We start from the raw sequence: 13,265 nt of genomic DNA, 5'->3' as shown, positions 1-13,265 counted from the left end.
TGTAAATTGAAAGTAATTACAAACTCACTTGATTTAATGAAAACCGGGAAGCAATTCGTTTCCTAAAATGATCGTTTCTAATAAAACCGGGAGTTTTATTGAGAAACCGGGCTTAGCGAAAGGTCGGGCTTCGAAACCGAAAAGATAAATTTTTCGGGCTTCACGGGCACTTCGTGGGGTATTCCGGGCTTTACAATCAATACCGGGGCATTTGCGGGATGTTAAGATGAAAGAAATATGGGTTTAGGGGTTAAATATGGCAAAATTCCAAAATTACCCGGGAGGTCTCGCACCCTTCTATTTATAGGGGCGAGGCTTCTGATCCAAGGGCTGAGAAGCATCTGATGCGACGGCTGAGAGGGTTCGCAGGCGAAGGCTCGCACGAGGCTGCGCATGGCTCGCACATGGGTCGCACCTGCGAGGGCTCGCTGGCAGCTTCTAAGTGGACCGGAGTCTACAGGCGCACATGCGAGGTTCGGAGCTAGGCTATGCGAGGCTCGGAGCACGCGGCAGCAAGGCGAAGCTTCGGCTGGGGAGCTGGCTGCTTCGGATTGGGCCTCCTCGTTGGTCGAATCAGGAGAGGACATGTGGATTCTCATGACTCAGCAGTTTCGGTGACTCAGCAGCCTGGTGACTCAGCAGGACACGCGTCACATTCTAAGCGAGGGTGACGTGGCAAAGTGTGACTAAGCAAATTTTCCCGATTTTCGCGCCAAAACTTCTAAAATCCATAACTTTCGCATATGAGCTCCGTTTTTGACGTTCTTCATATGCACGCGTAGCTAAAATTACGCTCTACAACTTCCATTTAGACTTCGTCAACTAATTTTGAATTTAAATTTTATATTATTATTTTTAACAGACCGGGACAGGAAATCCGTTAAAAATTCATAACTTCTTCATCCGACGTCCGTTTTCGTCAAACTTTTTACCGTTGTGCTCCTAATGATGAGACCTTTAATTCTAGTTTAGGTTGTGTCGACTAAAAATCGCTCGATCTAAAATTCGAGTTTTTAGCTGTCTACTACTAAACTGAAACTTCGAAATATCATAACTTCCTCATACGAAGTCAGATTCGGGCGTTCTTTTTATCGAACTTCTTGGTTTAACAAATACTACAAATTTCGTTTAGATTACTAAAGCTAAAAAGTTGTTTATCAAAAACTCACTTTTTACGACATTCAGCACCGTGTCGGTTTTGTCGCGAAACTTCAACAGGTCATAACTTCTTCGTTATAACTCGGATTTTGGTATTCTTTATATCCCCGAAATCGTTGTTTCGACCACTACAACTTTATGTAAAGATATCGGGCTTATCTCACACTTTAATTTTGACACTTATTTTAATTCTTAATTAATTAAGCCCTAATAATTAAGCATAAAACACATAATTCACATAATATTCACATAATTCCTTTTCATTTCTTCAAAATGAGTTACAAAGGTTAACCTAGACTATCAACTCAATATAAATTCCTAGTATAGAAACACGAGTGTTACAAGCTACATCTTGGAAGCCATCCATATTTGATTTAAGAGAGGGATGAGCATTCTCCCCCTCAACCTGAGAAGGTTGAAACGGTTCGGAGTCAAATAGAGGGAGGCTTGGGATCAGACCGGAGACGTTTTGCGATATAGGAGCTTCCGAAGGAGAGATAGAAGTGGGGATGGCCTTGTTCGAGATTCCGAATCAAGGGATGTTTCGGAAGGTCCAAAGAGAGTTTCAAAATCAACTTCAAGAATTGTTTGCGAGTTCGGACATCTTGTTGGTGGAGCATCGGACTCCATGATGTGAGTTGTAAAATGGTTTGGCCCATAATTCTGAACGTAGTTGTCATCGAAAGTAACATCAAAGCTTTCTTCCAGAACATGAGTTCTCTGGTTAAGAACTCTGTAAGCTTTTGACTTTGAAGAGTACCCAAGGAAGATGGCTTCATCAGCTTTAGGTTGGAACTTGGTAAGCTGATCACGATTTTTCTTGATGAAGCAAATGCATCTGAAAACATGAAGAAACAAGATTGTTGGCTTCCGACCATTCATTGCTTCGTACGGTGTCATGTTGATGCATCGATTGATGATACTTTGATTTTGAGTGAAACAGGCAGTTGATACGACTTCAGCCCAGAGTTAAAGTGGTAGATTTGCGAAGTTTAGCATGGATGGAGCAGCTTCAATGAGAGTTCTCTTGAGTCTTTCGACTACACCGTTCTATTGTGGAGTATAAGGAGCTTAGAAGTTGTGGTCAATTCCTTTCTCGGTGAAGAATTTCTCAATGGTGGAATTAGTGAATTCCGATCCATTGTCAATTCGAATTCTCCTAACTGGGAGTTTGATAAGAAGTTTTATTTCTTGGATAAAATTGATGAGCTCTGAGGCTGTTTTGGATTTCAAACTTAGGAAGAAGACCCAAGTGAACCTTGTAAAGTCATCAACAATCAACAGAATGTATTTCTTATGATGAATACTTTCTACAGTGGATGGTCCACAAAGATCAATGTGTAGAAGCTCCAATGGTTTCGAAATGGATTTTTCGATGATAACAGGGTGACCCTTCTTTGATTTCTTACCACACTCACAAGAGGCACACAAATGATCATTTTTTAATTTGAGAAGAGGTAAGCCTCTCACCATTTCGCCGGATATGAGATCATTCATGTACCGAAAATTCAGATGAGCGAGCATTCGGTGTCATAACCAACTGACATTAGGAACAAATTTGGAGAGAAGGCAAAGTTGCGGTTTGCCAACAATCATGCTGATGTCGAATGGGTACATGTTCTTGTTGCGAAGCGACTTGATTAAACACTCTTTTCGGTCTTCAGTCATTACATAACTGTACTTTTTGAAAAATTCCACACGTCGATTTGAATTAGTGAGTTGAGCTACACTTATCAAATTATGTTTCATATCAGCCACATACACCACATTGGAGATAGAGAAGTTTCCATTGGTGAGAATTCCGTAACCACGAATTTGAGAGTTGGAGTTGTTGCCATATGTCATGTAACCAGCATTTGGAGAAAGCTTTAGATCTCGCAGAAATTTTTTATGCCTTGTCATGTGCATGGAGCAAGCACTATCAATATACCATATTGTTTCTTGCTCCGAAGCACAAAGTGCCTGCAAAATTAGTGAGTGATGGAGTTTTTAGGCTCTGAATTAGACTTTGGGACATAGGCACGGGCTTTGGACTTTGATTGTGACTTAGGAACAACTTTGTATTTCCTGGTGGTACATTTTGAGTTCTTTGGAAACAGACAGAAGGTTAATGTCTTTTCATCTATCCAGTAGTCATATTCAATGACTAGATAGTTGCGAACAGTCCTCTTCGGACCTTTGAGTTCCGGAGTGTTAGAAAAAGTTGTAACGTCCGGAATTGTTGTTTCATAAATGAGAGATTTTACTTTCCATACAAGATTTTTCTTTGAAGATTTTGAAAGATTTGTTTTCTTTGCAGTTGTGGATTTGCTTGGTGACACATTGGTTTTTGAAAGATTGGGTTTAAAAATTGCCCTCAGACTTAGCAATAAAAACAGATGAAACGGTCCGAGGAGAACTGTTTTGGACAGTCATGGTATTCACACGTGATTTAGGCTGAGTAGAACTGACTAATCTCTTGGGTTCTACAGTACTAGGATTTTTAGAAGGTATTTTGAGGATCATAGTGGGAGTGAAGGAGTTTTGACTATGGGTTGATGAATGAGAATTCTGAGATACACTCTTTTTGGAGTTTTCAAGGAACATGGAATTTTGTCTAGTCTTAACTTCCTTTTTATGTGCATTTCAAGCTTCTACTTTAGGATCTACAATGTCCTTCCTATTCAACATTGGTTTTCTCTTATGGTGAAATGAGGATTTTGAAGTTTGTCCTATGGATGGATTACTAAACTCAGGGTTAATGGGAACCAATTTCGTTTTTGATTCGACTAAGGAATCCGATTCGCAAGAATCCGACGAGACACAACTTGAATTTTCAACTTTATCATCTAAGGATGCCCATACAAACTCAGAGGTAACAGTTTTAGTTGTCACAGGAATGATTTCTTCAACAACACAGTTGTTCGGATGATTTTGCCTAGGAACGTAATCTATGCAATTTGAAACACTGTGATTAAATTATGTGGTCCGATTCAGGTTCAGGTTTATCATAGGCGGAAAAGGCGTGGAATCGAGACACTCGACAACAATTGGTTGGAACTCAGGAATTAAGGACTCAAAATGGTATGTGGTCTCATGAAGAGGTGACAAGGAAGAAACAGAGGTGTCTGAATGTTCATGTTCGGAACCTCTCCCATGAATGTCAAATTTTGCAATTCCTTCAAGGGATGAGCAATTGGTTTCAGAAACTCGCTTCCGAGACCAGGTGCATTAGACCACGGATGACGAAAATTATGAGTCATCCGTTTATTTGCTTCAAGCATGTCTATAGAATTATGCAAAACATCTATCTTAGCATTGAGACGTTTGTTATCAGAAATGAAGACATTTCGTTCAGAATAGGTGATTTCATATTTGTCTTTTAAAATGATACATTCATCGTTTGACATTACAAGTTCACGCTCTAAAGTCTCGATTTTCAATTTTTTTTATCATCAAAACGTAACCTAAGACGATTTAATTCACACTCATTCTCACTCACTTCTATGGCAGACTCATAGGCTTTATAGATGGTGCTCATATATGTTTGAATCTGGGTTAGATAAGGTTCATAGAGAGACAAATCAAAATTATTATTAGAAATCATAGATTTTACCTGCTAAACGATGCTTCGACCATGTGGATCGTCGGTGGCCATGTAGCAATAGTGAGGTTCAGCAACATTATCTTCATCTTCTGACCCAGGTGACCAATATCCTTCATCACATTCAACAGTTTGTCTTGCTAATAAACACATATTTCTTCCAGTTACCATGTCATCATCATCTCCTGATGACCAATATCTTTCAACATCTCTTGATACCATTGTTACAAAGGCTTTTTCATTTTCAGCCATCTCTTGAGGTTTTCAGACGTAGTAAGCAGAATCCTTGATCTTTGGTTTCTGCGGAGCATCAGCCAGGCAATCTTTAGCAAAGTGGTTTGCATATCCACATTTATGACACATAATTTTTGGTTTTTCCGATTTAGAATTCCGAGAAGGTTCCGGAGTAGAGTTTGGCTTAGTGATGATTTGGTTTGTATGTGGGAGGATTTTCCGAAGTTGGTTTAGGTTCCAGAGCTGAATATGGTTGAGGATTGTTTTGGCGAGGAGCATGGAATCGGTTTCGGTATGGTTTGTAAGAGGGATTGAAAGGACGTTTGTATTTCATGGAGAGTAGAGCAAACTCCTGTTGGAAACGGAGTTTAAAATCCATGGCTTCGGAATCATCAACAGGATAGTTTTGTGTGGCTAAGATGGGTGCAGAGGATTGAACATATGGGACAATCGGTTTGAAAGGGTCCAAAGTAGACAAGCTTGGAATGGTTGGTTCAAAAGAACTGACAAGAGCAAGAGGGCCTCCAGAGAGTTCCCTTATGGTTTGAGCAACATTAGACTCGTTTCCTTGAAGCTCATCAAAAGTTGATAGAGTTTTAACTTTTTCAAACAACCATTACTTTGGAGACAAGATTTCACATTTCCCCATCCTTTTCCGAGACTGTTTATGAATATAAGATTGTACTCAAAAGGAATTCAAACAATCCCATGAGCAGTCATGTTGTTAACCACGATTCAGTAACCATTAGAGGCTGAGGCCACTGATTCACCATGAGTGGTAATGAAGGTATCAAAGTCGTTGACAACTGAGGTGAGACGCTAGTCTTTCATATTTTCCAAACCTTCAATCAGGTCACGAAGAGTGTCCCAAATCTATTCGGCTGATTTGCACAACTTGATGTGCTCAAAGATTGAAGGAGGAACACCAAATACCATTTCTGAGAAAGCAACTTGATCAACATGCAGCTTCTCAATATCATCTACAGTTAGAGGAGTTAGATGAGCTTCATCTTAACCCATAAGCTGAGCATCAACATCTCTCACAACTGTTCTTACAGGAACATGAGGATCTTCTTTGATGGATCTACAAATTTCTTCACCTTTATCTTTGGCCAGTAAAAATCTTTCCATTCTAACTTTCTAGTGATCATACTCTTCCACAACTAGTAATGGGTCACATGTAGGGCCACCCACACTATTTGTGATTTGCATTGAAATCATTTGCTGAGGATTAGAAGTAGCCATTAAAGTTAAGATATCTTCAAGCAAAAGTGGTATATAGAAGAACTTTCATCCTTAACACAGAAATGGTTGAAATACCAAGGTAATTTTAAACCAACTATAATCTGATCTTATGGATTCAAAGGACAACCAATCAAGCTTTGATACCAACTGAGAGAACAAAATAGATCTGATGCGCAGGGACAAGGTTTGAAAACTCAAACCTTGAGTGAATGCTTAAGATCAATGTCTACTTGCTAATAAATCTTCTAGTCAAGCCTAAGTTAATATATATTCAACAAATGATCAAGTAATAAATGGTGAATGAGAATAAATGATAGAAGTAAAGCTAATACATGAAGAACAAGAAGAATGTTTGAAAGAGAGTTGGAATAACTTAGTAAATGCTAAAAGTGAGTGAATGATCCGTCTTTTAACATTGCATTGAAAGCTCCTTTAAATAGGAGTGAGTGTAACATGGTACAAACCAATAAACATACATAGGACCGGATAAAAGGAATAATTCTTACATTCTGATTGTCCAACTTGACAAACATACTAAGTCCTATGAAATGTCTAATCATGCAAAAAGACAAAAGTAATTAATACATAAAGAGACAAAACAACTTTTCCGGATCAACACACATTTCGGAGATAATTCCGGAATTTCTTCACTCCTGAACTTATTATCATCTTCTCTCCAAGTCCGTACAGCTTCCGGACGACTCTTCACTTCGAAACTCATGTTGAATTCGAAATAATCACTGGGAGTTAGGATTGCTAGAGGTTTACTTTCAGGTTCCAATAGAAATCAATGCTGAGGATAATCAAATAGATGAATCAACCAAGCATTCTGACTTTTCGACATTTACTCATGAATCTACTGATGTAAATTCGACATCTCATTCTCCTGAAATTCATGAAAGCATGCCAAATAATCAAGTGGAGGGGGAGCACTTTCATTCGACTTCTCGTGTTGAGGGGGATCATTCTTTCGAGGGGGAGAATAGGAGAATGAACGATAATGTTGAGGGGGAGCAAGAAGAAAATGAAATTGTCGAGAGGGAGCTTAATGTGTCAAATAATAATCCAAATGAAACTTTTCTTGATGTTAATGATAATTTTTCTGTTGCAGGTTCGAAGAATGATGATATGTTCAAATATGCTACATTGGATTTTGATCTAGTATATCCATCATTAGAAAAATGGACGAGAAATCATCCATAGGAACAAGTTATTGGTGATCCTCAAGATGGAGTTCTTACAAGAGCTCAACTTCGAGCTAAAAATGAGGTACACAACATTCATCATGAATTTTGTATGTTTAATGTATTTATTTCTAAAATTGAACCAAAAACAATCAAGATTGTTGTGGAAGATCCACGTTGGATTGTTTCTATTCAATCTGAGTTAGCTGAATTTGAAAGAAATAAAGTTTGGAGATTAGTTCCGAAACCAGATGATGTATCTTTGATTGGATTAAAATGGATTTTCATAAATAAAACTGATAAAGAAGGCAATATCATTCGAAATAAAGCTAGGCTTGTAGTTAAAGGTTATTCGGAACAAGAAGGTATCGAGTATGAAGAAACCTTTGCCCCTGTCGCAAGACTTGAGGCTGTTCGAATCTTTTTAGCATATTCAGCACACAAGGATTTTGTAACACCCTATTCTGAAAGTATCCGTTATTGGATTTCATAGGCCTAGGCTAGGGGCATTTTGGTCTTTTATGGGTCTTGAAGTTTTGATTCGAGACGTTTGGGGTCGGGGTGTGTTGCTAGAAGCGTAGGGCTTCTCACCAACTTTTTGTGTATATAAAGTTTGTTGGAAACGGACTTAGAATGAAGGAGCTATAGCACTTTGAAGTTATTGACATTAATGGACCCTTAATGGAAAAAGTGGCAAGGAAGGTGGCCAGCATGAGTACGGTCAGCGTAGAGGGTGAGGGATCATGGGTGCGGAGAGGCGTACGCCCCACGTACGAGAAGTACGCCTAGCGTACGCTCAGAGTCTCAAAACCCTAACGTTTAGGGTTGAGCCACAATATAAAGAATATAACACCCTGGTTATCAGCCTCCTTCTCATGTCCATACAGCCCCCACGAAACCCTAATCCTCTTTGAGTGTTCGTGGAGCTTGGAAGGCTTAGTGAGAGTATTTTGGTGTTTTGGATCCACTCTTCAAAGAAGAAAAGGTCAAGGCAAGGTGTTGGTGCAAGGGAGAAGGTTCATATTTAGGATTGTTGCTTCACTTCAGACCTTTTTAAGGTATAAAGTCATGAGCATGATGATTAATCTTTTAGATCTCTTTAGGGTGGGTTTATGGACTCTTTTAGTCCAAAGGATGGATCTTTGTGATGAAATCCCGTTTGTGAGCTTAGGGTTGCCACCCTCAAAGCTAAAAGGGTCCCTTAAGTAGTAAAGTTGCCATCTTTGAGGTCTTAATGAGCTCATGCATGAGTTAAGACCATTTCCATGGAAGTAGAAAGTCATTTTTGAGTTTGGTCTAGTTTGGGGCATGCAAAGTCACCAACTCAGTAACTTTATGGATTAAGACATGGAAAAGGACTTGGATCAGAGATTGTAGCTTCTAGATCGGAGTATTAAGCACTTAATAAGAAAACGGCTTAACTGGGGGTTATCCTGAGTGTACGTGTAGGTACGCCCAGCGTACTCACCAATTACTCAGTACGCTTGGTGTATGTTAGTGTACGCCCCGCGTACTCTAGCAGTTTGGGCTTCAAGTTAATGGGCCTTGGTTTGGGCCATGCGTTGGACCTTAGGCCTTAGTGGGCCAACAGAAGTCAGATGTTATGGGTCAGGGATTATATTTTGGGCTAAGAGAAAGGCCCATTAAGGGATTGGACCAAATGTAGTAAATTGGGCCATTAGTAGGCCACTACTGGGCTTGGGAAGCTTACTTAGTATTAGGCCTCAGTTTTGGGCTTTAGATATGGACCAAGTTGGACTAGGGGTAGAATGGTCATTTTACCCTGAGAAGCATTATTGTATTGGACTAAGTGATGTTTGGCATTGGTAGTTCGGGAAGCTGAAGGGTCAGCAGTTCGGGAATCTGCCAGTCAGCAGCCAAAGGAGTATCCACAGGGTTCAGCAGCGCGAGGTGAGTCTCCTCATTGTGTGAATGGGTCTACGACCACAATATCGGCCCATATAGTTTTGGAGTAGGAAGCCCCAGGGTTTAGCCCTAGGCACTGTATGCTAGTATGTGATTTCAGATCAAGGTCCAATGTTGGTTGGGTGCTCGAGGAATGTTTATATGATAGTTTATACTTGTTGTCTTTATGATACTCGTATGTGTCTCGTAGGGAGGTGAGCGTGGGTGAGGTCCCGTATCTCACCAATAGCAGAGTATGGACGGGGTTCCGTATCTCATTAGTAGGAGATCTGGGGCGAGGCCCGAGATAGGAGAGAGGTGAGAGAGGTGAGTGTGGACAGGGTTCCATGACTCACCAATAGCAGGACAGGACAGGGGCCCAAGATAGGCGGGGCGTTAGTACAGGAATACAGTAGAGTGTGTTTAGATTAGGTGTTATGTGTTATATTATATGTGTCTAGCGGGCAAGGCCTAGAGACAGGCGTGGCCTAAGAGAAACAGATATGTATACCGAGCGGGGCTCGAAGCCAGGCGAGGCCCAATGCTTGCAGTATGTGATTATGTATGGTATGTGGTAGGTTGGGGAACTCACTAAGCTTCGTGCTTACGGTTTTCAGTTTTGGTTTCAAGTACTTTCGGTAGCGGAGGAAAGAGCTCGGGTTGATCGCATAGCGTGCACACACCAAAGGAGTTTTAGCCTGGGATGTTTACTCAGATAAAATAAAATAATGTTTTGGACATGATACTCTGTTGTGATATGTTTTGTATGAATGAATGAAAATTATGGTTTATTTATTAACTTAAAAACAAAAAAATTTTCATGATTTTTGGGTTGTTACAAGTTGGTATCAGAGCCTTGGTTTGAAGGATTCAGGCTCGCTCTTGGGTGTGTCTGAACTGAAACTGAGGATGTGGTAAGAAAGTTTTCAAAAAAAAGGAAATCATTTTTATAAAAAAGAACTTTGAAAAGAGAAAAAGGACTTTGAAAAAGAAGGAAAAGGGTGTGGTGCATGTAATCAGTCGGGCTTAAGTAAGTTCTCCCAAATTACCCATACAAGTTTATGTTATGTTACGATTATCAACTTTATTAGAACAGCATGCTAGATTAGGACTAAGGATCTAGGATGGATGCCTTATGTGCCTGTTATATGTGTTTCAGCTTTATGATAACTACATGCTAGTACAGAACTGTCAGTATGATAGCCAGAGTAGTATATTCTTGATTATGTGTACTCGATGCTCAAATGTTGCTTGCTTTGTGCTTTTAGAAGTCTTAGTCATCTTTTACTAACTAGTAAATGAATATTTTATGTTACATATTGCGAGGATTAAATAATTTCAGAAGTTTATGTCTAACTCTATTGTGCAGCTCTTGTATGAGTCCAACTGTTGTAAGGTAGGATCTCTCATTCGAAGAATTATCTAGTTTTAGTGATATGTAATAGTAATCACGAGCTAGTTAGGAGGAGGTAGCAGAGACTTCTTATGCAGCTTAGAGCGGAGAGTGTGTTGGTGATTACCCTAGGGCAAGCCTAGGAAGAGTTTAGTATGAGATCAACAGTAGTAGTAGAGGGGACGTAGTGGAGTCAAGGCAGTTCTTGAGGAAAGTACGAATAGATGTGGAAGGTAGTATGGACCCGTACTACTGAAAGCAGAGGATCCGTACTCGATTCAAGAAGGGCTGACATAAGACCAGGGAACTTGTAGTAAGTGCGTGAGATCCCTTAGTAGTGATGTGTATTCTGATGGTTGTTATGGCATGTTTTCAGCATGGTGACACTACGAGGTAGGCCAGTGGGTGGATCAGGCGCAGGTGAGGGATCAGGCTCGGGTTCAGGAGCCGATCAGCTCGGGTAGCAGATGAGGGAGTTTATATCAGTTGAGATTACTCGCAGTGTCCTAGACCAGACTCCTGTGATCTTTTGTACGGTCAAGGAGGGAATACCAGAGATTTTGGATGAGAGGCTGGGAGCCTTCCGAACTGAGATGGTAGCCATGATGGGGGCACGTACACTGACATTCTAAGAGTTCAGGGCTTGTGGAGCTCTGGATTACCATGGGGCCAGGGACCCCGTTGCTAGCAGCAGGTGGTTGGCTGATGTCGCCAACGCTTTCCGTACGAGCCGGTGTCCCGAAGGGGATATGGTCCGACTTGCCTCCTGTCTTCTGAAGGATGGAGCATGGGATTGGTGGGAGGAGGTTGTTTATGCCATTGGGGATGATGTTGCATTGGGCGCGATGACATGGAGTGATTTCTCGACCACGTTCAGGGCCGAGTTTGCACAAGTGATTGAGGTACAACAGTTAGCATGAGAGTTTCGGGATTTGCAGCGGACTACAAAGACAGTGGAGGAGATCACCGCCAAGTTCAGGGAGAGGGCTCTTCTTGTTCCTTAGTATGTCGCGGATGAGGAGATGAAGAAGGCCCAATATCACAAGATGCTGAGGAGTTTGTGAGCAGGTCCAACTACAAGATGCTGGAGGATATGATTGCTCGGGCCAGGGACAGGGAGATCGATCTAGAGTACCTTAGGAAGAGGAAGTCGGAGGAGGCACCAGTAGCCTCAGGTTTAGTCAAGAAACCCAAGTGGTCGGACGTCAGATCTAGGGATCATCAAGGCCGTAATCGTTGTGGGAAGTGTGGTAGGACGCACGAGGGTGCGTGCAGGAGTGGTAGTGGTGGAGATTACGGCTGCTTCAAGTGCGGCCAGACTGGTCATTTCAGCAGGGTTTGTACTACTACCACCACTCAGGGATCAGACCTGATATGTTTTCATTGCAGTCACAGGGGCCACAAGAAGGCCCAGTGTCCGAGTTTGTTTCCAGCGGGACAGGTGATGGCACCTACCCCTGCAACCATGAGGATCACCGACGGCCGTCAAGGCTGAGCGGAGGTGCCTGTAGTGGGGAGCAGGGCTTTTCAGTTGTCTATGGTGGAGGCTCGAGCAGCACCGGACGTCGTAGGTATGTATCTTTTGGCTTTCCTGTCAGTTTTTATTTATGATCATATTGGTATGGTATTGCATCTATGTTAGCCAATGTATGTTAGAATCCTATTTTTGTTCGTGTTCGGATCTTATGCCATCTGCATACCATGGGTTTTCGAGCGATAGTTCATAGCAGTACCCCCCTCCTTTTGGGTTGGTTTCCGGGACGCAGTCGATGTAGCACGTGAGAGTGGGACTCGGTAAGTGTCTTGTTAGTCTGCATGAGTGGTTCGGGTTTGGTATTGTTTAGTTTTGGAGCTCTAGCGGTGGTAAGTGTGGCTGATAGTAGATCGACTCTTGGATGGAGAAAAGGATTGGGAATCCTTTCCAATATGGAATCTAGGATGAGTGTGCATCCTTGATGAGAAGGGAAACGACACAAGTAGCTGGTCGGATTGAGGAGCACGTGAGCTGGAAGTTAGGGAAACTTCCCAACGTTGAGTTCGTATATTCATGATTAGCCGATGGCTGATTTGGGAAACCAGGTTGAGGGATTACCAGCAATACTCGAGTGATTCAAGATGCAGATTGAGTGAATGTCTGACATGGGATGCTTTCAGATTAGTAATTGGTGTAGAGACAGCATGGAGAGTGTGGTAAGATTGTGGGATAGCCACAACATTTTTTAGTAGCCAGTTAGAGGAGTGTGGGTGGGGGCCTGTCTCTCCTAGATAGAGGAGTGTGGGCGAGGGCCCATATCTCCTAGTTAGCGGAGTGTGGGTGAGGCCCATATCTCCAAGTCAGCCTAGTAGAGATAGACAAAGGATAGTTTGTTAAGGATTCAGAATGATTTATGACCTGCGTAGCCCAACATAGGTGATACCGGGGGCAGGGTCACTCAGTAGTATGGTTTGGGTGGGACCCGTGGTCAAGGCCCTTGTGATAGAATCAAGTAAAGTGAGACTTAAGGTAGAGACCGCTCTAAGATATAGTTGGGTGAGACCCGTGGGTGAGGCCCGTGAGATTTTA

Source organism: Lactuca serriola, chromosome 8, assembly GCF_051521515.1.
Source record: "Lactuca serriola cultivar US96UC23 chromosome 8, Lser_US96UC23_V15, whole genome shotgun sequence".
NCBI classification, from domain to species: Eukaryota; Viridiplantae; Streptophyta; class Magnoliopsida; order Asterales; family Asteraceae; genus Lactuca; species Lactuca serriola.
Note: the sequence above shows the minus strand (reverse complement) of the source record.